The sequence below is a fragment of the Balaenoptera physalus genome (genome assembly GCF_965194825.1).
Source record: "Balaenoptera physalus genome assembly, chromosome: 6".
Classification (NCBI taxonomy): domain Eukaryota; kingdom Metazoa; phylum Chordata; class Mammalia; order Artiodactyla; family Balaenopteridae; genus Balaenoptera; species Balaenoptera physalus.
The window spans coordinates 43,429,579-43,456,867 of record NC_138885.1 but is presented as its reverse complement, the minus strand read 5'-3'; the positions used below and the strand labels follow the sequence as shown (position 1 = coordinate 43,456,867).

The 27,289-nt window shown below is 38.3% G+C and overlaps 1 long non-coding RNA gene across 1 annotated transcript; it reads right to left on the bottom strand.

Annotated features, from left to right (window-relative positions):
• Positions 1-388: 388 nt before the first annotated feature.
• On the bottom strand, positions 389-20,116 carry LOC309662459. The gene is made up of 2 exons (XR_014264703.1): positions 14,300-20,116; positions 389-14,269 (listed from the first exon to the last, which is right to left on the bottom strand). It is a non-coding gene; the product is annotated as an uncharacterized lncRNA (long non-coding RNA).
• Between the last annotated feature and the right edge of the window lie 7,173 nt (positions 20,117-27,289).

The following is a 27,289-nucleotide window of genomic DNA, read 5'->3' as shown; positions in this document are numbered from 1 at the left end:
TCCCAAGTATTTATGTCAGTATTTAAAGAGCCTTATCACCTGAAAAATCTTATTATTTTTTTCTTTTTTGATGGGAGCTCTTTATCTTACTTATGTTAACTTTTTCCTCTCTGTCTCTCTTCCTTACTCCCTCCTTCCCTCTGCTCTCCCATTGTTTCTCCCTCCCTCTTCCTCCCTCCCTCCCTCCCTCCCTGCCTCCCTTCCTCTCTCTCTCTCTTTCCTTTCAAGTAGTACCAGGGTAAACAGTAGCTTTAAAAATCAAAACCTCTTAGACTAACAGGCTATAATCTTCACTTTCCCAGGAGAAACAAGGTGTGTCAGTCTTTTTTGCTGAATATTAATTTACAACTGTTGAATTGTCTTTAGTCTTTTTTAAAAATTTTATTCAATTTATTTATTTTTCGCTGCGTTGGGTCTTCGTTGCTGCACGCGGGCTTTCTCTAGTTGCGGACAGCGGGGGCTACTCTTCGTTGTGGTGCACGGACTTCTCATTGCGGTGGCTTCTCTTGTTGCAGAGCACAGGCTCTAGGCGTGTGGGCTCCAGTAGTTGTGCCACACAGGCTCAGTGGTTGTGGTGCACGGGCTTAGTTGCTCCGTGGCATGTGGGCTCCTCCCAGACCAGGGCTCGAACCCATGTCCCCTGCACTGGCAGGCGGATCCTTAACCACTGCGCCACCAGGGAAGCACCTGTCTTTAGTCATTATATGCACATTTCTTTTTTGAAGTGAATTACTGGTTGACTATATTACTTCGGAGAGAGTGCAAATGGGATCTCTGTGTTCAGCAAATTGTTTAACCCAGCATATGCCCAGAATTGTGTGAAGAGCAAATAAATGTCCAAAAAAATTAATAAAGATGAAGGAGACTAAATTTTTAGCATGGAAATCAAGTTACAGCACATAAAATTAATTGTATAGAGTATGGGAGTATAAGACATTGTGTAGTTCAACAGAAGAGTTAGATTTATAAGTAGCAGTGACTTTAAAACTCTTCAGATATGGGAGGAAGTAATTGTGGGGCTGGAATGAATTGCCAGGGAAGCTGCTGGGACTTAATTGTATGAACCATGTGGTTTTAAATAGTTTTCTAATTCTAGGGTTTAATTCCTCATAACCCTGGAGGTAGTGTACTGCCTGGTATAGGGTGCTAATTGAGCAACATTATAAACCTGTTCTCTGAAGACTAGATGGGTGAAGACTAGATGTGTGTGTTTGGGGAAGGTAGGGTGGTAGATTTGGGGGGCAAAATTACTGGAATACTATTTTCATAGTTGCCATTTATTTTCAGGTATCATGATAAATCCTTTATTTTCATGTTCTTATTTAATTTTCACAATTCTTTGAGGTAATATTATCTCTATTTTATGTATGAGAAAAATTCATCTCAGAGAAGATAAATAACCTGCCCAAGATCACAGAGCTGGCATAAGGGGCAAAATAGGATTCTAGTATAGAACTTCATGACTCCAAAGTCCAAGCCATGTCTTTCTATCTAAAATGAAAAACAGACCAATACAAAGGAACAACTTATTATTTTTTTCTGATTATAAAAAGCAATATAGGTTCATCGTAGGAAACAGTTCAAATAAATGACAAAATAAAAATCACCTACAGCACTCTGTTTTGATGAAGTTCTGTTCAATTTCCTTTTAGTTTTTTTCTGTGTCTTATATTTATATATATTTTTTCATTTATATCTATATTTATATATATATATTCATGTAGATATATATGTGAAAAACATATGAACAAATATAGAGGGACACATTTCTCTCTGTATACATATACACATATAATTGGGATCATAGGGCATATAATGATTTTACAGTCTACTTTAACAAACAATATGGTATTAAAACTCTTCAAAAATAAACATGCTCAATGATTACTTAATGCTTCATGGACTATATGTACTGTAATTTACCTATTTTTGGACATTTAGGTGGTTCTAATTTTTTTTAGCATGATAAGTAATAGTGTGGTCAGCATTGTGGTTTAAAAGTATCTGAATCTCAGATTATTTCCTCATGAGGGATACTTAAAAGTTGAATTACTGGGTATTAATGCAATTTTTAATGCTCTGTGTTCATAGCCAAGTTGCCATTCCCAATTTATACACCTATTTTCAATATAGGGGTGTGCCAGTATCACTCACTGCACATAATATTATTATTATTAAAAATCCCTTGATAATTTTTGGTTAAAATGATATATTGATATTTCACATCATTAATAGTGTTTAAACTACTTTTTTATGTTTTTAACCTCATGTCATCTTCCAAGGCATCACGTTCATCATTTTGCCTCTTTCAGTGGCTTCTATATAAAATGTGACTATTTACCTCACTCTCAGTTATCTCTACCTTTTGGCCCATTGTTATGTGACCTTGGAACCACCACGCCTGAATTTATGCCACTTTTTCTGACACAAGGACATTGGACTTTATGTGGTTTATGGGGACAGCTCTGGATGAGTGGTATAAGTCTTCCTGTCCTGGCCCCACCTAGCTGCTCCCTGCAAGTTCAGCCTTCTCAGCCATGGAACAAGTGGGCACTAAGTGGGTATGGTGTCTGTAGCCACATCTCTATTAGAGGTAGGGTTTGGAAATAAGACTTGGCTGTCCAAGTATCTGGAGGCTACTGTAGTCTTGGTCTAGCAACAGGCTCATACTGAGGTGTTTCCATTCATGTGTGGCCAGGCAATCCCAACAAAGCTTCTGGCCAAAGTCCTAGCCTCTACTCTCTCTGCTGCATTCCCTCTAATGTGGAAGGTAAATCTGCTCCACTGTTCTGGGGTTTATTTTGGCCCCCTGTCAGTAGGCCAGGAGCCTCTTCTTTACTTGGTTTCTACTTGTCTACTCCCTTATTGATAACCCTGCTCCTTGACAAGAACCAACACCTTGCAGAAGCCTTGAAGTCCTCTCTCTCCTGCCTGGCTTCAGCCTGTAATCCATCTTTGCTTGAGATGGACTCGAGTTTGGCTCCTATCCTTTGGACTTACAATTTTGGACTCTGACTTCTTCCCTTTCCCCACTACAGGATCTCACCACATTGTCTCTCTTTTTCGTCCTCTTATTCCCTACCTCCCTCTCTCCTCTTGCCACTGCAATATTGGATGTGGATCTGAGCCGTCTGCATTTTGTGAAGCTGTGCTGGTGATGACGAGGACTCAGACATCTGGGGTTTAAGCTACATATTCTAAGATCGTATTGTGATCTGGTCAAGATATTTAAATTTTCAGAGTTACAACTTGTTAGTCTATAAAGTACAGATTCATTATTCAAATCAACATTTATTGAGTACATGATGTGGGGAAAGGGACCTTTGACTTAGAGAATTACACCTCTTGAAGTCAGCAAATTCTTCCTACATAATGATGGTACATCTCCCACTTTAACATTTAGTCTATCTAACTTATAATTTGCCCCATATGTTCAAGAGTACTCAAACATTCTGTTGGAATTATATCCTATTTTACTAATAACAGTGAAATTTCAATTCAATGGAGAATATCTATTATTCATTATAGCAGTCTTATGTCTTACTCCTTCCCCCCAATATCAGGCCATTAAGAACCGAAATGTTTCCAGAAATGTGGATTTCTTATTAAACTGACTTTTAAAAAACCAACCTATAACTCTTAGAATATAAGCTTTCTTTTGGCTAGAAATTCTATATGTCTCCTATGAGTATATAACATTGTAAAATAAGTTAAATTCTTCTTGATTCAAGCAATGAAGAAAATAATCTCTGGTCTATATGTTGCTTAAGCTTAAGTGTGTATGTATTTTAATAGCGTTATAATACTATTGTACCATTGTATTTAGCATGATTTCCACATTACCAACAGAATATTTGTGCTGCATTATTTGTAGGAAAAAATATTTTATCCAAGGGACTAAAATGGGAAATAATAGGAAGTAAAACTATATTGAATAGAGTCTAAAATACAACTTTGATCTTTTTGAATGTTTTCTGGCTTTTTAAAAAAAGAATATGGATCAAATGTAGGCATTTTTCTAATATATGTATGTATATGTCTCTATGTTAGCATGTGTTAATAACTATATATATAATAGTATATATAAATACTATTTTTTATTCTGGAGCAACCTGCCTCTGTAAAGACAAGAGGCTCAAATCTTATATTTTCTGAAATGATTGAGCAAAACAAGACTGATCTATAAAACTGCCAATATCATGGCATCCCAGAATGTGATGTTTTTTAAATCTGGAGATTATGACCCTTCGAAGTGATTGAGTACACCATGCCTAGTTCAATTTTTTTTTTCAGAAAATAAAATAAGAACTTAGTTGTCCTTTTTTTTTTTTTTTTTTTTTTTACTGATACTGCTTTTCAATCTTTTAATGGAATTCCTATATTGATTTGCTTTTTTAAATGTTTCTCTCATCTGAATCTCCTGCCATTCTGAATGATGCCAGGGGTCTTATTTATTTAGATGGAAACCCTTGTGAAATATGAAGAAATTTTTTTTCAAATTTCAAACAAAATAGTATTTACCATAATGAACAGTCAAGTTCTAATACTGCATTAGTACATTAATCTTTAATGCTTTTACAGACGACTTAGAGCTAAAAAAGCACCATGCAGTCCAAGCCACAATATGGGACCCCCTACCCACCTTCTTCTCTGTTCATTACTCTGTTCTCTCCTCCTGGGTTTAGGATCCAGTGATATTGGAGGAGGAAAGGCAGGGACATGGTGATTGAGGGAGAAAGCGGAAGAGCTAGATGGCTAACAATTATTTACTGAGTGCCTGTTATATGCGTGGCACTCTTCTGGATACTGGAGATACAGCAGTGAATAAAACAGGCATTCCCTGCCTTCCAGCAGCTGACCTCTCTCTGCTCTTCATAACTGGAAAAAGTGGGGGCAAGATGTGAGAGATCAGTAGGGTGTAAATTTTGCTGCTCCTATTCTTATTTTAATTTTGAATGGTGTGGTAAGATGATAGTTATCATTTATTGCATGTCTCTACAGTGTCTCAGTCGCTGTGCAAGAGACTTTCCCTATATGTAAGAACGGAATAGATTCAACTTAAAAATTACAACTGATGTGAAAACACAGTCCCTCTATTTGAGGGACTACTCTCTCTAGGAATAGTAACTGTACTGTGCTCATGGTACTGTAAAAGTTTCTCCTGTCTTTCTGTTCATTCTGAAAAAAACAAGCTTATACCTAAGTCTTGTGTCTTGTGAGAAATTCATAGAGTCTACCCTCTTGCCCACACAACATTTCTTCCAAAAATATGTATGAGCAAATGTATGTGTAATATATAGCATCATCATGAAAGTTAGTGAGATTTGGTTTGTTAATGTCCAGGATCTAAAGTTCAAGGCTATTATAAAAGTTCCATAAATGTATGTTACTTTCCTTTTTAATTTTTCCAGCATATAATTGATTGCTTATTACATGTGGAGTTGTGGGACATGAAACTTTTGATAAGGAATTTAGTCTGAGTGGATTATTTCAGACAGTTTAAATGTGCAAAAATAATTTTCTACTAATCATATGTATAGTAGTTACTTTTGCAAAGAGCAGTATGGTGGCTTTTATTAATAATATCTATCCATGAAATAATATCTACATACCTTACTAGTAGACAGATCATCACACTTTTTGCAGATCTGCCAACTTAAGACACTTTGGGGTCAAAACAAGAAAATAATTTATTAAAATAAAACTGAAATTAGAACACGTTTCTTTCTCAAAATTGTGTTTGATAATTGACAACTGTTTTAGTCCATTCAGACTGCTATGAAAAAATACTAAGTGGCTTATAAACAACGAACATTTATTTCTCACAGTTCTGGAGGCTAAGTCCAAGGTCAAAGCACCAGCACGGTTATCTTCTGGTGAGGACCCTCTTCCTGGTTCATAATTGGTGCCTTCTCTCTGTGTCCTCACAGGGTAAGAGGGGCAAGGGATCTCTGTGAGATTTCTTTTGTAAGGGCATTAATCCCATTCATGAGGGTTCTATCCTCATGACCTAAGCACCTCCTAAAAACCCAATCTCCTAATATCACATTGGGCATTAGGATTTCAACATATGAATTTTGGGGGACAAAAACTTTCAAACCATAGCAATAATTATATTGCTTGACAAATAGACAATTGTTTCTTTGGAGCAGAGAAGGTGGAACTCTGTGTGGAATCTGAGAATGGGTTAAGGTTACATTCTATGGTCTCCTTTTACTGGATTATTCTCTACCTTCCCAGCCATGAGCCTGATGTGGGAGTAATAGGAAAGTATGGCAGCATAAGGGTCTCTCTTGAATTCTGCTGAAATAACTTTACCATCATACTCTTACAACAGAATCATCACATGATAAAACAGATGTTGGGCAATAATGTCATTTCTGTAATGTTTTAAATTGGATGCTAACATGAGGTTCATTTCGATGGGGAATTCATGTCATGTATATCTTTTGAAAATAGACATTAGAACTCAATTCCTACAGATGCTCATTGAAAGTATTTTGAAATTATAACATTATATCATTGTAGGATTCTCAGGCTCTCTGCCGACTTCCACTGAAATTGTGATATCTTTATTACTTTGTGCTTATTGTACATAAGTGTTTTCTAACAGACCTTGAATGTCCTGCTCACACTGAGAAGTTTACATTTACTAAAATAGGAAGATTTGCTGGCAGTGTAACTCTGTACCAAGAAGAGTGTTCCACTATTTTAAACATGAAGCTTCTACAAAATAAGGACCAAATTGTGAAATGATAATTCTACCCAAGGTTAACCTAGCAGACCTATGAACCATTCTGGTGATATATATATATATATATATATATATATATATATATATAGAAAGTAGGCACTCAGTAAAGCTTGCTGATTGATTGACAGTGTGTTCCATAAACAATTTTCTCCCCAAATAATTCAATCTAACAGAAAAACATAGGATATAATCCTTTCCCTAAAAGCATTTATAATCCAGGTGAAAGTTCACATGAGAAGAAATTTAAGAATATATTATAAGATGACTGTACTACCCAAAGAAATCTACAGATTCAATGCAATCCCTATCAAATTACCAGTGGCATTTTTTACAGAACTAGAACAAAAAATCTTAAAATTTCTATGGAGACACAAAAGACCCCAAATAGCCAAAGCAATCCTGAGGGAAAAGACAGAGCTGGAGGAATCAGATTCCCTGACTTCAGACTATACTACAAAGCTACAGTAATCAAGACAATATGGTACTGGCACACAAACAAAAATATAGATCAATGGAACAGGATAGAAAGCCCAGAGATATACCCACAGACCTGTGGTCAACTAATCTATGACAAAGGAGGCAAGGATATACAATGGAGAAAAGACAGTCTCCTCAAGAAGTGGTGCTGGGAAAACTGGACAACTACATGTAAAAGAATGAAATTAGAACACTCCCTAACACCACACACAAAAATAAACTCAAAATGGATTAAAGACCTAAACGTAAGACCAGACACTATAAAACTCTTAGAGGAAAACATAGGCAGAACATTCTTTGACATAAATCACAGCAAGATCTTTTTTGACCCACTTCCTAGAGTAATGGAAATAAAAACAAAAATAGACAAATGGAACCCAATGAAACTTAAAAGCTTTTGCACAGCAAGGGAAACTATAAACAAGATGAAAAGACAACCCTCAGAATGGGAGAAAATATTTGCAAATGAAGCAACTGACAAAGGATTAATCTCCAAAATATATAAACAGCTCATGCAGCTCAATATTAAAAAAACAACCCAATCAAAAAATGGGCAGAAGACTTAAATAGACATTTCTCCAAAGAAGACATACAGATGACCAAGAAGCACATGAAAAGCTGCTCAACATCACTAATTATTAGAGAAATGCAAATCAAAACTACAATGAGGTATCACCTCACACTGGTTAGAATGGGCATCATCAGAAAATCTACAAACAGGCTGGACAGGGTGTGGAGAAAAGGGAACCCTCTTGCACTATTGGTGGGAATGTAAATTGATACAGCCATTATAAAGAACAGTATGGAGGTTCCTTAAAAAACTAAAAATAGAACTACCATATTACCCAGCAAGCCCACTATGGACATATAGCCAGAGAAAACCATAATTCAAAAAGACACATGCACCCCAATGTTCATTGCAGCACTGTTTACAATAGCCAGGTCATGGAAGCAACCCATCGACAGACGAATGGCTAAAGAAGTTGTGGTACATATATACAATGGAATATTACTCAGCCATAAAAAGGAACAAAATTGGGTCATTTGTGGAGATGTGGATGGACCTAGAGACTGTCATACAGAGTGAAGTAAGTCAGAAAGGGAAAAACAAATGTTGTATATTAATGCATATATGTGGAATCTAGAAAAATGGTACAGGTGAACTGGTTTGCAAGGCAGAAATAGAGACACAGATGTAGAGAACAAACGTATGGATACCAGGGGAGGAAAGCTGGGGGAGGGGGTGGTGGTGGGATGAATTGGGAGATTGGGATTGACATATATACACTAATATGTATAAAATAGATAACTAATAAGAACCTGCTGTATAAAAATAAATAAATGAAATTTTAAAAAAAGAATATATTATAAGGCACCAGACTATCAGAAAGAAGGTAATATAATACAGGTGGATTCAACTTATGTGCCATGAGTAGAGGGCATGTTCATTTAGTCTTGGTTAAGTGACCATCACTGAATAAAATAAGATGGATAAAATAAAAGCAAAGCTAGTGAAAAAACAACTAAGGTTATTTTTTTGGCTTTTTTGTGTCAAGTCCTGAGGTAGCTACTTCATGAGCATTTTATTAAATCCTTACAATAATCCCATGGACACAGTTATCCTATTTTACAGATGAGTACACTGAGGCTTAGAGAAGTTAAGTAATTTGTCACATATGAACAGCTAAGTAATGGCAGAGATGTGATTTGATTTGGTGTCTGTTTTAGGTCCATAAGCTCTATTGTTTTCCTGGGGTCTGGTGAGATGTTTGCTTAGCAAAACTTAAAATTTTTTACAGTTGGGGTACAGTAGCTACAAACAAAATGGAGAGTTGGGACTCTTGCCAATCAATGCATACCGTATGAATTACCGTATTACTATAGGTATGTAAGGTATGTAAGGTATACTATAGGTATGTACTATAGGTTTGTAAGCTACATGAGGTCCAGAACTATGACTATTTTTTGAGGGTGTGTATTTTTTTTTTTTTTAAGTATCTCAGAGCCTTGGGCACTCAGACAGCAACATCATTAAGAGACTAAGGAGTGTGAGGACTACAAAGGAGGAGTAGGGCAATAATGGAAACATTTCCTGCCTTTCTATTATACAATGATTTGGGGAAGTAGAATATTTCTAAAACATATTTGATGGACTACTGTTCATTGAGATGCAATTATTGTGGTCCAACATACTGAAAGGATCCAGTGTATCTTTAAATTTTCCTTGTATAAAACATGAGTTTGGGGGGCAGAGGAAAGTAAAAAGAAAATTTTCAAATGCATTTAGGACAATTCTGGAAAGTTAAGTACTGCTTTGACTATGTGTATCTCTTTTGCTGTGATTCCACCAGTTAATAAAATTCTAAAAAAATTTAGTGATTGTCAAAGTCTAATTTTGGAACTTTTTTTGGAAGGGGTGTGGAAGAAGGCCTAAATTGTATTTTTTTTTTTGGACAAGATGCTTTTTGGTGGCTGGTGTTGATGATTGCAATGGAGTTCCCATCTTCAAAGTCCTAACAGTAGGTTTCTTAGGTAGAGATAAAGGTTGGATTTCATTCTTTTAATGACACATGCACTCTGGTAACCTCTGAGGAAAATGATCATTATTCTTTGCATGATTGTGGCTGCTGAGAATCAAGGTTCATTTCGAGCTGGTTGTTTATCCCAGTTGGACTTTACCAACTTGACGTACTGAACTTGGAAGGTTTTTAGAGAAAAAAGGAAGGAAGTGGGGGAAATGCTAGAAGCATTTCAGCTTTCATTGAATAATATATACTAACCATAGAGAAATTTGTAGTTTTAAAAAAAGTCAAGAACTTGAGGACTTACAGTAAGATTGCAGTCCTGTTCCTTTTGATTGCTGTAAGTATATTTCTACTAAAAAAAAAAAAAAAAAATCTGTTTCCAACAGCCCCTTTCATGTATTAACCTATCAATGTTACCTTTGAATAGTTCTACAACCTCCCATGGTGCAAATGTCTCTGTTTAACTAGCACTCTTTATTTTATTACATTCAAAATGTACTTGTGAAAATGAAAGTGCTTTGTATTGCTGTTATAGCTCCAACAATGTGATTATTTAGCACTTTTCAGAGACTGATTTCCTCGTTAGTATTTATGCAACCCCATGTACCGCTATGAGCGTTGGAAAGGTGCAAATAGCATTGGGAGGTTGGAATTATTTAGCATGTTTTAGAGCAAGAATGACAAGGACTAACAGTAAGAGAGGAACAAAAAGGAATATTTCTAGGAAGTGACATTTTGGTTCCCACTGACAAAACCCTCTGAACATATGCAGAACATAATCAAATAACCACCCACTGCATCTGAAAACCAAATTCTGGTTGAAGAAAAAGTCGAGGTCTGTCCATTCTGAAATACACAAATGGAGGCCCACTGTTGCCTGATGTTTTAGAGGATGACAAAAGCTTCGTTCAACATATCCAAATGCTTACAGCATGCCAAGCAAAAGAAGTATGTTATTTTAGATGAGGACATATTTCCTAGATCCCACCCAAGGTCCATCCTTAAAATTTTCCAGCTCCAAAACCTTTGAGTTTATTTCCAATTTAAATACTTTTTGAAAGAGAAATTACTTTTCAATTGAGTTACTTCTATAGAAATTTATGACTTAGATTTTTCTGGAAAGTAGGACTGGAGGTAACTAAGAATCACTTGGTTATGGCAGAATCTACAGCTTGGGAGCTGTGATCAAAACATGATGGGACTGTGTAGGTTAATATTTCCAATTTTCTCTGTATTTACTGGCCAAGGTAGACTGAAAAGTCCTTATATGGTGTGCATTTTGCACCCTCCTTGCCATATATATTTTCTAACCTTAGAACATCAAGGGAGACCCTGTAATCTGCTGACCCTTGACCCAGTAGTAATGTGAGACAAGCAGAGTATTTTGGCGGTTCAGAAATAGACCTTCACAAGGCAGAACTACAACCTCTGGCATTAAGACTCTGAGCTTTTCTTGCTGCTTAATCTGTGACTGAAGTACAGTCAGTCAGGGAATGGTTAACGAACTATAATGCATCAACACAATAGAATATTATGCAGGCTTTACCAATTATAACTGGGAAGAAAATGCAGAAACATATTAACTGTTTACAAAATAATTGAAAATCATATTGCAAACTGATGTGGACACCATGGTAATAGCTACATAAAGTATATGTAGGAACTAGAAGGTAATTGGCAAAGTTGAGAATAGAGGTAAAAGGTAAAGCTGGTTTATTTGGGGATTGATTTTTCCTATTTTTACAAAAAGTCATTTACTGTAGTGTCATCATTTCTTCAATATGTAATTTTTATACAAACAACCCACTGATACTTGGTATAATTTGGGGGACTATGGAGAAGATGAGTTTTTAAAATATGTGTACTTGAGAATAGCACTGAGGCTAAAAGACTCAAATTGGGCCAAAATCATAAAGTTAACTTGGTTAAAGTGATTATATCTTATGTACATTGTTGTAATAAACCATTTTTAAAGAACAGAACTGAATGCTTGCTTCCTGAATTGTCATGATAATCTTTCTTTTCTGAAAGAAGAGTAGCCAGGTATTTTTACTATGGGGCTTTAAGCATAACAAGGGAGGGTGTAATGGAATATACTAATAACATTCACTCAACAGCTGGCAAATTGGCTATATTCTATGACCTTTCAGAAGTGTTTTCTCCAAAGAAAAGTCAGATGGACTACAAAGAGTTAGAATCCTAGTTTAGAGCTTTGTGATTAAAAGAGGCTTTTGAGATCTCCTTTTCAAGTAATTTTACAAATTCTGGAACTCCAATGTAACCTTGATATCAAACCAGTTGTAAGAGGAGCTACTCTGATTGAAGCATGGGAGCTATGCCAACTTCCTTCCACCACTTGGTTGACTTACTCCTGTTGAAACTGTCTCTGAGCTCCTAGATCATTCTGATCCTTCTGGTTCCTGACATGGGACGACATGGTCTGAGCTCCATTTCTAAATGAGAATCTGGGTCTCCTGCCACCCCGCCAGTGGTCTTTCTACTAAACCAGTGGTCAGACCTTTTGTGGATGCCCAGGACACTGTGAAGTAGTCTCTGTGACTGACAGAGGAAAGCAGCACTTGGGAAGATGGAGCAAGAATCAGGGTCCTTTACCCTATCTTTGACCAGAGCAGCTCCACTTGTACCTTTTTATATAATGAGGTTGATTTTAATATTCTTCTAAGGAAAAACATCCCATTGCCAACAAATAAAAGATGAATTAATAAGGAAGAAAGACTCCCACAGGACTTCTTATTTTCTTTTTTCTGAATAGTCTAATCTTAAAGTGCCTATATCTTTTAATCTCCTATTTCAGAGGTGAAGGTGGTGAGATACATACACACACAAAAGCATTTTAGAAAAAACTTGCAAAGCAATGGAAGCTGGATGGTGAATCAAAATTCCTGACCAGAAAGTGTGTGCTTAACAACCAGGACCACAGTGTTTCTGGCCTGGCCACATGGATTAATTTTATTTTTTAAAGCTCTGATAATAGCTGAAGACTGTCCTGTGGTCTGGATTAGTGATTCCCTGTGTGTCTTTGTGAGGTTATTTTGTTTGACAGGCAGCAGTCAGCTTTCCTTTTACTTCACCTCTATCTACAGAGGGCATTTTGAATCACTTGCCTAGTCTTAGACCAGCATAGAACTGTGGACCACAAGTTGTGGACAGCTGTTCTGAAAAGCAGAAGTCCATAACCAACAGGCTTCTTAAATGGGGAAAGATGGGCTGTTGATTGGCAGAAAGACTATGATTACATAGTTCAAAGATATAGTGAAAGGAAACAGATGTTGAAGTGATTTATGGAGTGGGGGAAAGAGCAGGGTGTTCAGCTATTAGATGAAGGAGAAGGCATGCCCTCACCACTCTGATGGGAAAACAATATTTTATGTGATAGATTCCACTCCAGATAAAATCACTGGTAATTTTTCTGTGTAAAGAATGGGTAGCCTGACATCTTACTGTACTTGGAAAACAAACACCATAAAAGCAACAGTGATACCACAGCACACATATTTGTGTTATTCCTGTGGACCGCTAATGACTATGATGAAAGTTTTTTTCAAACTAACGTATAAATTTAGAGAAGCTAGTTGGGTAGGAGAATTTAAAAAGTGTTATAATAAACATTGGTAAACTAAAAAAAGTTCGGTTAAGTTTGCAGATAGTATCTCATGTCAGTGAAAATTCCTTGTCTGTGACTCTTACATGTTTATATGTTTGATAATTTAACTATCTGATTTAGCAGATGAAATCTTTGCGGCCTTGTAAGAGTTTAAACATATTAAGGAATCCCAAGAAATGGCCTTTCTGAAATCCAAAACCAACCAGGAAATAACCATTTTTTTTTTTGGATGGATTTTGAGTGCTTGTAGAAAGCATGGAAAATTGATATGAAAATGGTAATTTCTCCATTTCCTGTCTTCCCCTTTCCCTTTGGCCAGGTAGTCTTCTATAGCCCCACATTCAGCAAGACCTATGCTATTTCCCTCTCCTGGGACTTTCTGGGGGACATTCCCCCAAGATTCCAAGCAGCCCTGCATTTCGAGGTGCCTGTGGAGCTCCACTTCTGCATTGAGCAAAGTTGCCGCCCTTCAATCATTTGGCTTCTTGGCTCTGCTTTGTGTGTGTGGGTGTGTTTTTCCTGTTTTCTAACTTGAATTTTGTTTGGTGGGGTGGGAATATCTTTGTCCAGATGGTCCCCATCCCAGGACATTTTGCAGAGTATCTGTGAGCCAGAAACCACCAGGAATTTTTATTTTTCTTTTGACTCAAGAAGGTCCCTCAGTTTGCTCCATGTTGCCAATTCTTTTTGTAAATCTCAAGGCATGTTCTCTTTGCAAAACAACTCTCTGAAAACACACACGCACACACACACATGCACACACATGCAGTATTATTAGTTTAAAAAAAATTAGTATATGGCAAATTCTTGCAAAGGCAAACTACTAAAAAGGGATAAATTTTACCTCTTCAAAGAGGCTGGCAAACCTTCTCCCTTTTGTGACTTTGCCTTTTTTTTTTTTTTTTTTTGTGACTTTGCCTTTTAAGCAAAACCCTTGACTTCCAGAAATGCTCTTGGAGCACATGTTCCCATGTAGACACCCCACAGAAGCTGATCCCCAGGACACAATGTTGGCCTAACCACCTCCCACCACCCCATCCCAGAACAAGACTGAGTCTTTTTGAAACAAATCACGTGGAATAAATCAGACTGCAAAGGAAAGCCGTACAGTCTGTTGGAATAATAATTTGTGTTTATTATGCTCTTTCAAGTGATGCTGTATCCCCCTTTGTCTCATTTTCGTGTGGCACAGTAGACATCTGCTCAGACTGAAATGCCCTAGAAGAACTTGATTCCTTTGGGCTTGTCGAGGTGAGGGTGGAACAGGGGCTATTTCATCTAAATATTGCTTATAAAACCTCATTCCTGTAGTCTTTTGCAGGACAATCTTTCTTCTTTAGCACAGCACTCCCCTTTCCCCATTGTCTTCCAGTGGGCAGGATACATCTAAGTAAAGGATGTTGTGTTGGATGACTACTACTGATGAGGGCTTTTAAACATTTTAACATGTGGCATCATTGTTATAGCTGTCATTGCTGTCTTGAAATTTATTCTCAGCTCTGAGAAAGGCTTTTAGCCATGTGTCAGGCAGCACGTCAGCAGAAATTGCCAACAAGCATGATTTATATTCAGTCTTTTAGGGCTGTAAGAGTACTGCCTCAGGCTGCTTCAGGTCTGAAAGAGATTAGAAACACACCTTGGCAGTCCATAACCTACATCTGCCCTTGGTCAAACAACTCATTTTATTTGTAGGATTACAGACATTTTCAGTGGCATATTCCTGAATCTGTTTTCCTTGATGATAGATAACTTTAAAAAGTGCCCTCCATCTTTCACCACCCCCCTGCCCTGTTCCACCCTATATTTGCACTTATTTTTTCCCCCCAGAATGCAGTGGCTTTAAGGAAAAAGTCAATCCCATTCTAGTTGCCCAACTGTAATTTGTAGTGAGACAGAATTGCTTAGATTTGTCTATAGGGATGTTTATTGCAGGATAGTTTGTAAATAGGGAGTTGGATTAAGTAATATGGTACATCTCATTCAGTGAAGTAGTTCTTCTTATTCAATGGAGTATCCACAGGCATTAAACATGATTTTTAATTCCATGTTAATAAAAATTTGTTAAGCAAAAAAACAAGTTACAAACCCAAATGTCCATCAACTGATGAATGTATAAATAAAATGTGATATATCCATACAATGGAATATTATTCAGCCTTAAAAAGGAATAAAGTACTGATACATGCTATGACATTTATGAACCTTGAAAACATGTTAAGTGAAAGAAGACAGACACAAAAGGCCACATACTATATTATTCCATTTATATGAAATGCCCATAGTAGGCAAATACACAGAGACAGAGAGTAGATCAGTGGTTGCGAGGGGCTGGGCAGAGGAGGGAATGAGAATAACTGCCAATGGCTATTAAGTTTCTTTCTGGAGTGGTGAAAGTTTTCTGCAGTTAGATGTTTGCAAACTCTTGATATACTAAAAACCACTGTATTGTATACTTTAAAAGGTTGAATTTTATGTTATGTGAATTATATTTCAGTAAAGCTGTTGAAAAAGAGACTAAAAAGAAAAAAAAGCAAATAACCTAACTCCATGAACTTATGATTTTATTTTTGTAAAAACAAAATATAGTATTACTAATAAAAGTATATATTAATAAATAAATAAAATTAAATATATCAATTATTATAGTAATATCTATTAATAAAAAAGACTCATGGTACAGTTACTACTATGATAAAATTATGAGAAAATTGCATTTTCCAATTCTTTGTGCTTATTTGATTTTTTTTTAATTACAAAAATTCTGCTGGATATTTTTATTAAAACTTTGAAGATGAATGTCATTTTTAAATTAAGAAAGAAGGGGGTAAATGATGGCTGCTTTAGACATACTTTAAAATATTTCTCTTTGTCTTAGAGGGATACTGTAGGCCTGGGAATGGAGCACCAAGTGGGAACTTTCAAATATGGTACTATGATCCAGAAAGGTCAATTCCTTGTTCCTCTACTTCCATTTTCTCCCACCCAGAAGATAGTATTACATTAAACGTATTGTTTTGAGTGCATGATAAAGATAACATGGAGTAGAAAGTGACTTAACATTTAGCAAGCGTACCTGGTTGCCAGGAATTCTGAAAGAGCACTGCATTGTCAGTTACATTAGAATTTTTTTTTATGGCTAGATTTGGTTATGTTGAATGCTTCCATTCACTTTCTAATGGAGAGAACTTAGTCAAATAGCATATGTAGCTGAAAGAGAGGCTGGAAAACATAGCTTCTAACGTTGGCCATGGGTCCTTTAAGAACTATGATAGTTTGGAAGAAGAGGAGAATGGATTTTTGGGGAAACTAGCAGACCGCCTCCCAGTTGTTTAGAGAATTTTTTCAAATGCAGTGAAATTATATTTATACTTGAAGAAAAATACCTTGAGCAAAAGAACAATTCTGGATTACTAGGAGGTAGTATAATTGTTGGAGCTCATTAAAAATATGTAAACAATGCTTTGAGTTGAATGGCTGATGGATATTCATCTGCCCATAGGCAGGTTACTAAATTAAATGACACATAGAAATCATTTGAGCTATGTGATCATTAGTACCCTTGATCTTTGTTCTTTTTTATTTTAAACAAATATGAGATTCCCTATAAGCAACTCATGTTCTTGTTTACCTTTTGTATCTAATTTTTGCTAAGTGATATAACATCAGGATGGCTTTTCTATTCAAAGAATTCATCATGTTAACTCAAGTCCTATAATAATTCCTATGTTAGTTAATGTAATGCTAGCTGCTGTAATGAATAAATCCCCCAATTTCAGTATCTCGATGAAATAAAATTTATTTCTTACTCAGATGGGCAGCTTTCAATGTGGTGAGCCAGCGACCCAGGCTCCTTCCTTCTATTGACTCTACCAACTTTTAGATCTCTGTAGTCCTTAACTTCTAGCTGGGAAAAAGAGAACCTGGGAAATAAATGGGAGGTTTTTATGGCCCAGGCCTGGAAGTGGAGTAAAAACTTCCACTCATAGCCCATTGGCCAGACATTAGTCACATGACCACACCTAACCAAAGGGAGGCTGGGAAATGTGCCCATTGCAGTTTCTTACCTAGGAAGAAAGGAAAGAGAATTGGGGAATAAGTAACCGGTTTCTGTCGCAACTCTTCATCTCAAAGGACATAGAGTCTAAACTCTTTATCAAGGACTACAGGGTCATTTATGGTTTGTTCCTATTTACCTTTAGAGCCTCATCTTGCCTCTTGAACTCTATTCCACTTTGGGTAACTAAGTCATAGAGATCCTGAGGTGTTGATAGTTCACATAATAATACTGTTTGCCAGTAGAATAGTGACTAGCAATTATTTAAATCTTTTGATCTTCTTATCTTTAGTTGCATGAGACTAACCAGCTTTTATCAACACTTTTCCCACCAAACAAAAAAGACAGTGTATTGTGAGCATTATTGCTTAACTACTGTTTCATGTTTTGTGGCATAAGTGTTTTTTTGCATCCCAGCAAATCTTAAAGAATATATATTTTTAAAGATTTATTTATTTTATTTACTTTTAGCTATGTTGGGTCTTAATTGTGGCACGCGGGATCTTTTGTTGCGGTGCACGGGCTTCTCTCTAGTTGTGGCGTGTGGGTTTTCTCTTCTCTAGTTGTTGCACATGGGCTCCAGGGTGCGTGGGCTCTGTAGTTTGTGGCACGCGGGCTCTAGTTGAGGTGTGTGAGCTCAGTAATTGTGGCACATGGGCTTAGTGTGCTACAGTTAGTTCAATCCCTGACCAGGGATTGAACCCCCGTCCCCTGCATTGCAAGGCGGATTCTTTACCACTGGACCACCAGGGAGGTCCCAGCAAATCTTAAAGACTAGGAAAGAAGGAGTTTCCATTTATATACCCGGGAGAATTTGTTACTTTCCTAAAGGGCTCTCTGGTTTTTATCCTCTTATTCTCCTAGGTGGAGAATGGTTTAACTGGAGTTGCCTAACATACTGGTTCCCACTTAAGAATTACTTGGGCAGTTTGTGAAAAAGATGATTTCAGGCCCCCATCAGAGAATCTGATTCAGTGAGACTGGTGTGGCATCTGAGAATGTGTACTTTTATGGTTCTGATGTAATGGTCTATTGGTTATGATTTGAGAAATAATAAACTAGCAGGTTAGAGAATATAGAGTAGTGGACAAGAATACTACTCAGATAAATTTATTCAGCTATATTACTGAATAGCTCTGAAATCTTGGCCAAGCTTCTTAAACTCTGTGAGTGACTGGATGGGGACTAATGAAACCATCCTAGAAGCTCCTGTTGATGCCGCACTTGCTTTGCTTCTAGAGTCCTGTCCCCACCCCTTCAGTAGTCTTAACCCCATTACTGCAGCTAGACTCCCACTCTATTCAACTATAGTACATTTCTCAAGAAGGGGTAATGCCTTCACACATGAGGGCTGAAAATTTGGATTTTAGAACCTGGAAAGAGTTTAGGCTCAGTGAAAGAAAAAGCTAGGGACCTGGTCATTTTCTTAAATTTTCCCTTTTAAAGCCAAGTTATTGGCTACTTGCAGCTAGGGAGCCACTGGTGTGATGTAGCTGCTAAAAATTCAACACAATCATGGATTGCACTAAGAGATGTTAGAATTCGTATCAACAAAGAAAGACCTGCTTCACTCTGTGGTGACAGTAGTATGTCTGGAATCATGCTCCCTGTGGAAACACACTCTCCACCTAAACAAGAGCTTTGGCAATCTGGAGCACATCCAGAGGTGAATGAAAAAATGGCATGAGGTCTGGAAACCACATCCCATGAGAAAACGTTCAGTCAAATTGGGAAGTTTAATTTTTCTGAAGAGAAGACTTGGTGGTAGCTTAGGGTGATGGGTTAAGAAGGGCATTTAAAATACTCAAGGAGACAAAAAGTGTAAGAAGACTAGACTTATTATTTGATGCCTTAGAGAGCAGAATGAGGACATTGGTAGGAGACAGATCAGGGTAAAAGAAGTTTCCATGCTAAGAAATGTCCAGTTGTGGGAAGAATGGAGGCTCATGACCAGATCCAGAGGTGGTTGTGAGAAGTATTTCTCTATCAAGAGGTAGTTAAGTTATATGAGGTCCCAGATTCCGTGGTTGGACTGAGGGACTGGATGACTTAATGGGCTGTATCATAGCACTTCTCTTTCTGCTAATGCTATTGAAAATGTGCCAGGTGATTTTGAACTCATAATCTTCCATGTTTTCACCTATTCTATGGAAATAGTCCTATAAAAAATCAGTTTACATGCTTCTTCTGAGGGCAAATTTATAACGAGAGTGGCTTTCTTAAAGCATAACTTTATCCTCCACCATCTAAATTTGGTTGTGGTCTTTCAGAGTAACTGGACAGTGTTATCCCCACTTCTCTGCTCCCCAGCAGTGGAGAGAGACTGTTTTTCTTGGTTTCCATCTTTAAGAAGGAGAAGAAAATTATTAGGAATTGGATAAAGTTTTGTTGGTATTATGGCCAGAGAAAAAAGAGTGCCTGGATCCTGTATTGGTCTAAGTACTCTTCTCCTAAAGGTTCCTGAGGCAGATATACACACAATGGATAACAGCAGATAGGAAATAAAGTTCCGCTTTTAAAATAAGCTGGTAATAGACCCACACACATAGAAAACAAACTTACGGTTACCAAAGTGGGAAGGGGAGGGAGGGATAAATTAGGAGTTTGGGATTGACATATATACTCTACTATATATAAAATAGATAACCAACGGGACCTACTGTATAGCACAGGAAACTATACTAAATATTTTGTAATAACCTATAAGGGAAAATAATCTGGAAAGTATATATATATATATATATACATACACACACACACACACACACACACACACACACACACACACACACACACACACACACACATGAATCACTTTGCTGTATACCTGAAACTAACACAATATTATAAATCAACTATACTTCAATAAAGAAAAATAATCTGGTAAAATCAATGCAAACTCTTTGGTAAAAGTTGAGTTAGTATGATAGGAATTTGAGGTTAGGTTTTGATGGTATTAGGATGTTAGTACAGTCTGGGGGCCTTAGAATACATGAATTTTTACCTTGGTCACCTATATTGCAGGAAGTTTCCCAGGAAGCTCCACCTATGAGCAAAAATGACAGATGGGAAACCAAATTTTACTTTGTTAGTGCCTGGGTGAGTATCCCTTTCACTAATGTAGGACTCTCTAGTGAAAGCTAGGTTGGCATAGATGGCCCAGCCAAAGGTCCACACACTCTAAATCTCTGATTCTTAATCCCTTTTGATAAACCACTAGATACACAGACACATGCAACATTACATGCATTTATGACCATATTTGAGAAGAGAGAAGAATCTGGGCCTCAGGATATCCTGGCACAGCTTACTCCATGACACTTAGGGAAGGGAAACAAGTGCTACAAAGGAAATCAAGGTGACCTGCATGCTCAGGTGAGGGTCCATGACTCATTGAGGAGGATAGAAGCTGGGAATAGTGAAAGAAAGGGATGCATAACTGGGTGGCCTTTAAATGTATAATGATTCCACCCAGTGAAACATGGCTCCGTCACTGCCAGCTGGAACTTTGTCTAGAGGAAAGAGAATGCTGCAGCTCAGTGAACAGAAGAAGATAAAAAGCATCAAGACAGCCTAGTTCCCAAGTAGATGTGGCTCGTTCAGTCAAACCCACTGCACAGGAGAGTGGCAAAGGGTAAGATAGGTGGGTCTGAGGTAGATCCTGGCTTGCTTACCTGGCCATTTAGCCACATGGAAACAGGACTACACTCAGCAAGATGGCCAGGTTCCCAGGGAGATCAAGCTGAGCTCACCAGGCTGGCCATATAACATGATAATGGCAGAGGCCAGAGCAAGATGGCCAGATCAGCTTGGGTCTTAACTAGCCAAAGGTGTGGAAGCTGGAAGTAGAAAAAAGTGAGTTCCCTTCATGGGATCTTTTAACGCACAATGACCCTACTCAGTGTGGTTCTGTCAGCATCCTGAAATTAGCCCAGTGATATTAGCAACGCTTTCTCTTGATACGTGAGTTGGCGATGGTAGGTAGGGAGGACTTAGGGTCTTTCCATTCTCCACTAAAATATTCATGCTACATGGAATGGAGTAATTTCTAAAAGGACTTCTAGTACCTTAAAGATGCAGAAAATTTGACCCTCAGGCTGCCAGGGGTCTGTGGTTGTGGATCTTTGGTCTTGAGACCTTCATTCTTATGTTATATTAACATGCAACATCTACAGGAGAGATCAAATTTAGCTTCACATTATAAGAAACAGAAGAGGAGCAGTATGGTATAGGGTTAAGACCCTGTGCTCTGGAGTTTACTGTCTGAACTCAGATCTGACCCTTCCTACCTCTAAGTGTCAGTTTCCTCATGTGTAAATTGGGATGATGATATTAATATGTGTCAAAGGGAGAATGCACACAAAACATTAGACTTATGCATAATAGGCTCTTTAAAAGTTAGCTGTTTGATTTTGTTTTTCAGGGAAAAATAATCATATAAAATGATCCTCAGATTCTTCAAATATATATAACCCTCTTCCTCTAAGAAGATCAAAATATTTTCCTACCTATAATTATAGTTGTCTTCATGGTATCTTGGTGATTGGAAATAATTTAACATAAGTGGAAACATTTGGAACTCAGAACTAAGCCCAGTATGTGTTCTCAATACAAGAATACTTTGATCTTTGGTTACATGCTTGAGGTGATGTGAGCAGTACCCTATGGTTAGAACCCAGAGGTGCTGCTGTCTCTTCCCCTGTACCATCCACGATGGGCTGGACTGGTCTTTACCTCCAAAGTGAATTTGCGGTTTTGTTGGCAGCATTGTCTGAACCTTGGGGCTGAACTTGGGGACCATCTTGCTGGTCACACTGGGCTGCAGAGCCAGAAGGAGAGAAGGGAGAGGGATAAGCTGTAGCTGGCTCTGGGTGCATGATCTCATCTTGAGGGGGTTGGTTTTAAAGTGCCTAATCTTCCATCTGTTGCACAGGCCTGAAGCGTCTCTAGAGTCTGTAATGAACTTTGTGTCTCTTATTTCTTGTGACTACACTTGAGGTTATCCATTCTGAATTCCAGAAACAAACAGGCCACCAATTCTAGGAATTCTGGTATTTAGAATCACAGGACGTTACAGTTTGCAGAGACCTTAAAGATCATCTTCTTCAGCCTTCTTAGTTTACAGATTACAAAACTGAGTCCCAGGAAGGTCAAGAAACTTGTCAAAGGTCATAGAGCTAGTTACTGGAATGACTCAGATTATAGTGTGCGTTTTATTACACAGTGGTTAAGATTGGTTAAAAGTACAGTCTCTGGAACCAGCCAGCCCCTATTCAAGTTACCAGTAACAACTCTCTCCCAAATAAGAAACTTAGAAAAGTTAATTAAGTCCTCTCTGCCTCAGTTTCCTCATATGTAACTGTGGATAATAATGGTACCTACCTCATAGGTTGTCATGAGGTTTAAATTGGGTAAAACATATAAAGGATTTTTAGAACAAAGCCTTACACTTAGTAAAACCCTCAATTAATAATATAACTTATTACCATTAATTTTAGATCACAGTTCTTTCAGTCTGGGCACAAGATTTTAGGCAACAATAGATAGTCACCAATTCTTTCTGTGTAAAAGCACATCCGGAGTCTTAATAATTTTCAGCCCCTCCACTGGCAACAACCTAGTCTAAGCCCCATTTTCTCTCACCTAGATTACTGCAGTAGCTCCCTCATTGGTCCTCTGCTTCCTCTCTCAAACTTTGTTCTAGTTATTGATTGTTGCATAACAAGATTTACCAAAATGTTTGCTCACAATTTTGTGGGCCAGGAATTCAGAATTGCTCATCAGGATGGTTTGTCTTTGCATTGTCTCCTTGCATTGTCACGTGGGGCAGCTTGACTGAGGCTAGAGGATCTACTTCCAAGATGGTCCACTCATATGGCTGGAAAGTTAATGTTGGCTCTTGGCTATGAGGTTAGCCAGGGCTGTCATCTGGGACCTCAGTTCCTCTCCATAAGGGCCTTTCCTTGAGGCTACCTGGGCTTTCCGATGGCATGGTGGCTGAGTTACATATGAATGAGTGTTCCAAGACACTGGAAGTGGAAGCTGCCAGTTTCTGAATGCCTGGGTCTTCACTTTCATTATATTCTATTGGTCAACACAATTACGCAGCCAGCCCAGATTCAAGGGAAGAAAAAATAGACCCCACCTTTCAATGAGAGGAGTGTCAAAAAATTTGTGATTGTCTTTAATATTCCATGTCCTTCTATAATCAGTTATTTTCAGAGTATCACAATCCAACTTTAAAAAGTGTAAATCAGATCATGTCACTTACCATTGCTTTAAAGCTCTCATATTTCTACTCATCACACTCAGGATACAATTCAGACTTTACTATGGCCTGTGAGGTTCTACACATCAGGCCCTTAGTTGACTTTCTAACCTCATTTCCTTTGTCACCTTTTCAAATTGTATTCTCTGACACTCTGTGTAAAGCAGTGCCCTGTTACTTTGTATACCCTTGCCCTGCATTATTTTTTTCATGCACTTATCATTGCCTGATATATTCTAATTTTAGCTATTGATTTATCCAACTCAGCCCCTAGAGTGTGAGTCCATGAGGGCAGGGACTTTAGTCAGTCCCTTATCTCCATTGCCTAGAACAATGTCTGGCACTCTACTAGTAGGTGCTCTATAAGTATTTGTTGAATTAATGAATGGTACATTTTGAATTTTTTTCTCTGCCAGGAAAAAAGCTTCTGTGTACATGACTTTCTGCCATACTTTCTCTCTTTCCTTGGAGCGAGAGTAGACTTGGTGTCAATCAAGTTTATTTACCTATGCAGTATAAGGAGGGAAAGCAAGATGAAAGATACAATGCTTTTGGCAGGAGAAAGGGTTGGGAATCAGTTGGCTAACATTATATGGGAAGTACCACTGTTAACTTACGTATTTAGGACATGTGTGTGTAATAAGAAACAGATGATGCAATATGTGCTCTTAAAGAGTTTAGGAGTAGAGAAATGTCAATGTGATGATGACTCAAGTGTGGCAGAAAGTCTAAATGAAAAGATTGGTGGCATTGAAATCAGACAAACCTGTACTCTTTTCTCTAGGCATGAGACCCAGTAATCAACTTGCTTAACTTCTTTGAGCCTTGGCTTCTTCATCTATGAAGAATACATACTAATATTCTCTAAACATCTCTGTGAGAATTAAACATGTCATTCTATCTGTGGTAGGCTTAAAACACGACTGCAGATTTTTGGTCATTGCTTCCATTGAGAGGTGGGGGGGTCTATGTACCCTCCCCTTAAATTTAGGCAGATTGTGTTTGCTTAGGCCAAAAGAGTACAGCAGAAGTGATAGTATGTTACCTCCAAAGTTAGGTCATAAATGGCCAGACAGAGTTCTCATTCTTGAAACACTGAGCTACTGTATAAGAAGTCTGACTACCCTGAGACCACCATGCTGGGGTGGCCACATGTAAGCCTAGTTGAGTCCTAGTTGAGCTGTTCTTCAGCCGTCTCAGCTCAAGCAACAGATATTTGAGTGAAGATACCATCTTGGATGTGGATCCTCCAGCTACTCCAGCTCTTGGTTATTGAGTCACTCCCAGCCCTGAAGGTTACCTCAGCCAAAGCCCCAAACAAGATGAACAGAGAAGAACTGTCCCCACAGTGCTCTTTCCAAATCCCTGACACACAGAATACATGAGCATAATAAAATGGCTACTGTTTCAAGTCCCTGTGTTTGGGGGATGGTTTGTTACACAGTGAGAGACAACTGGAACAGAATGGAAGCCACCCAACAGTCCTTTGTATAAAGTAGGTGATCTCAGCATGTAAGTTCCCTCCTCCTTTCCTTCTAACTATAATAGGAGGTTAAAGAGGAGGGACCTGCCTGCAGACTTTATGGAGTGGTAGGTTTTGAGTTAGATCTTAAAGGTAGCACAGGATTTCAACAGGGAGATGAAAGGGTGTCACAGAAAGACATTCCAGGCAAGGAATGTCGGTGGGAGTGAGCGTGGCTAGCACCGGAGACTTAGAGCAAGTCTGTAGATGACTTACTGTTAGAAGTATGCAGTGGTCAGCCCCTACTCCTTCAGACAGGAGATAAAACTGCTCAGAAGGAGGGGACTTCCTAAGTAGCCCCTCCTTTATTTTATGCTGAGAAATGAAATGTGGTGATCGGACCTTGCCACCAGGGCCCACCCTCCAGGCCTAGTCCTCACCAGGAGTAAGTCACAGACACTGCAGCGCTGCTGGGGTCCTCACACTGGCCCCTTGCTTCTGGCTTGGTACACTCTCTGTGCCTGCCTCTCGCTGCTCCCTTCTCTGGTCCCTTCTCAGGCCCTCTTCTTACCCACTTGCCTCAGCTTCATTCTCTTTGTTTACTGCCTGAGACTCTCCTATCCCTCTATGGCCCAACATGTTTTTCCTCCTATTTCTTCTGTAGGAGTAGAAATAAAAATGCAATTTTGCCACTTTCTCGTGCTTTACCGAAACATGGACACCTTTTAAAAAGGGAGAGTGTTTGTGAGTGTGTATATACTTACCATTCACATTCACCTTTATTTCAGGCGGGGAATTTATATTAAAAACACTCTAACAGATGGCAGTCTTTTCAGGAGTGAAGACCATGACTTTCAGGTAAATTATGATTCTTGCCTAAGACAGTTCTCAAGTGTATCTACACTGAATAAATAGTGAGTTACCATGAAAGGATTTTCAATTCTTAGTGTGCAAGAAATCCTTTCCACCTCAGTGGGGCAGCAGAGTTGCCACCATGTTAGACTTGAATCTGAGAGCTGTATTTATTGAACACCCCAAGCTTCTTCCCCACTAAGATGGAACCTAGAGTCTGAGGTTCCCCCGGGAGCAGAATGCAGCACAACCTGATGGCAGGATTTTTTATCCTGGCCTGAGCAGTATTATCAGTCCTTACACTAGGTCAATTTCATGGACATCATTTTCTTACTTCATTCTCCCAACCTGATGGTTTCTATCTATAAACAGGGCAGATTTTTCTTGGTGTGTTGAATCATCATTAAAATCCGAGTAACCCTGATGTTCAAAGAACAGACTAGTATGGTACCACTATAAAGCAACTCTGTATTAATAATGCCTCTGTAAACCCAGCTGGCTCTTTCCCTACCCTTGGATAAAATCTTGGCTGAGCTTGAAAGTCATCTTCTTATTTTCAGATAATAAAATATTTTCTAGTCACTTTAGCTGGAAAGATATAAGCTAGACTCAGTTCCATTTATTAGGTCCAGTTTAGTGTAACGATGAAATTCAGAACCCACTCAAAGGTAAAACTTCAGACCTATGCAGATAGAAGGCTGAAAGTGGTGAAGGGGACAGAGTAGGGGGTGTCTGAATATAGGGGGTACCTACAATTCTCAGTGTTATGTTTCTGCCCTTCCTCCCCCAGCTTGCTAACCATGTTTCTGACCTTCATCCCACATTGGCATCTTGAAGTTGGGGGATGGGTATGAAAGGAAAGGAATGAGGACAGGTGAGGTCCTATAGGACTGGAACTCTTGTGAGCTGGCGCTGGAGCACTGTAGGCTAGGCAGAAGGTTGAAGCTGATTCTCCTGTGGCATGTTTTTGAGTTTTTGGAACTTCCCTCAATAACTCACCACTGAGGATCTTTAGCCTGCTGTGTTCTGTCACAAGTGAAGTACACGCTGGCTGGCTGCCTACGTTACCTTCCTCAGATCTGGGCATCTGGTGATTTATCTCTAGCACATTTCTGCTGAGGTTTCCTTGCTCCCCCAGAGGGTCCTTGTATTAGTTTCCTATTGCTGTAAAACAAATTACTACAAACTTAGTGGCTTAAAACAATGTGAATTTTTTATCTCACAGTTTCTGTAGGCCAGAAGTCTAGGCACAGCATGACTGGGTCCTCCGCT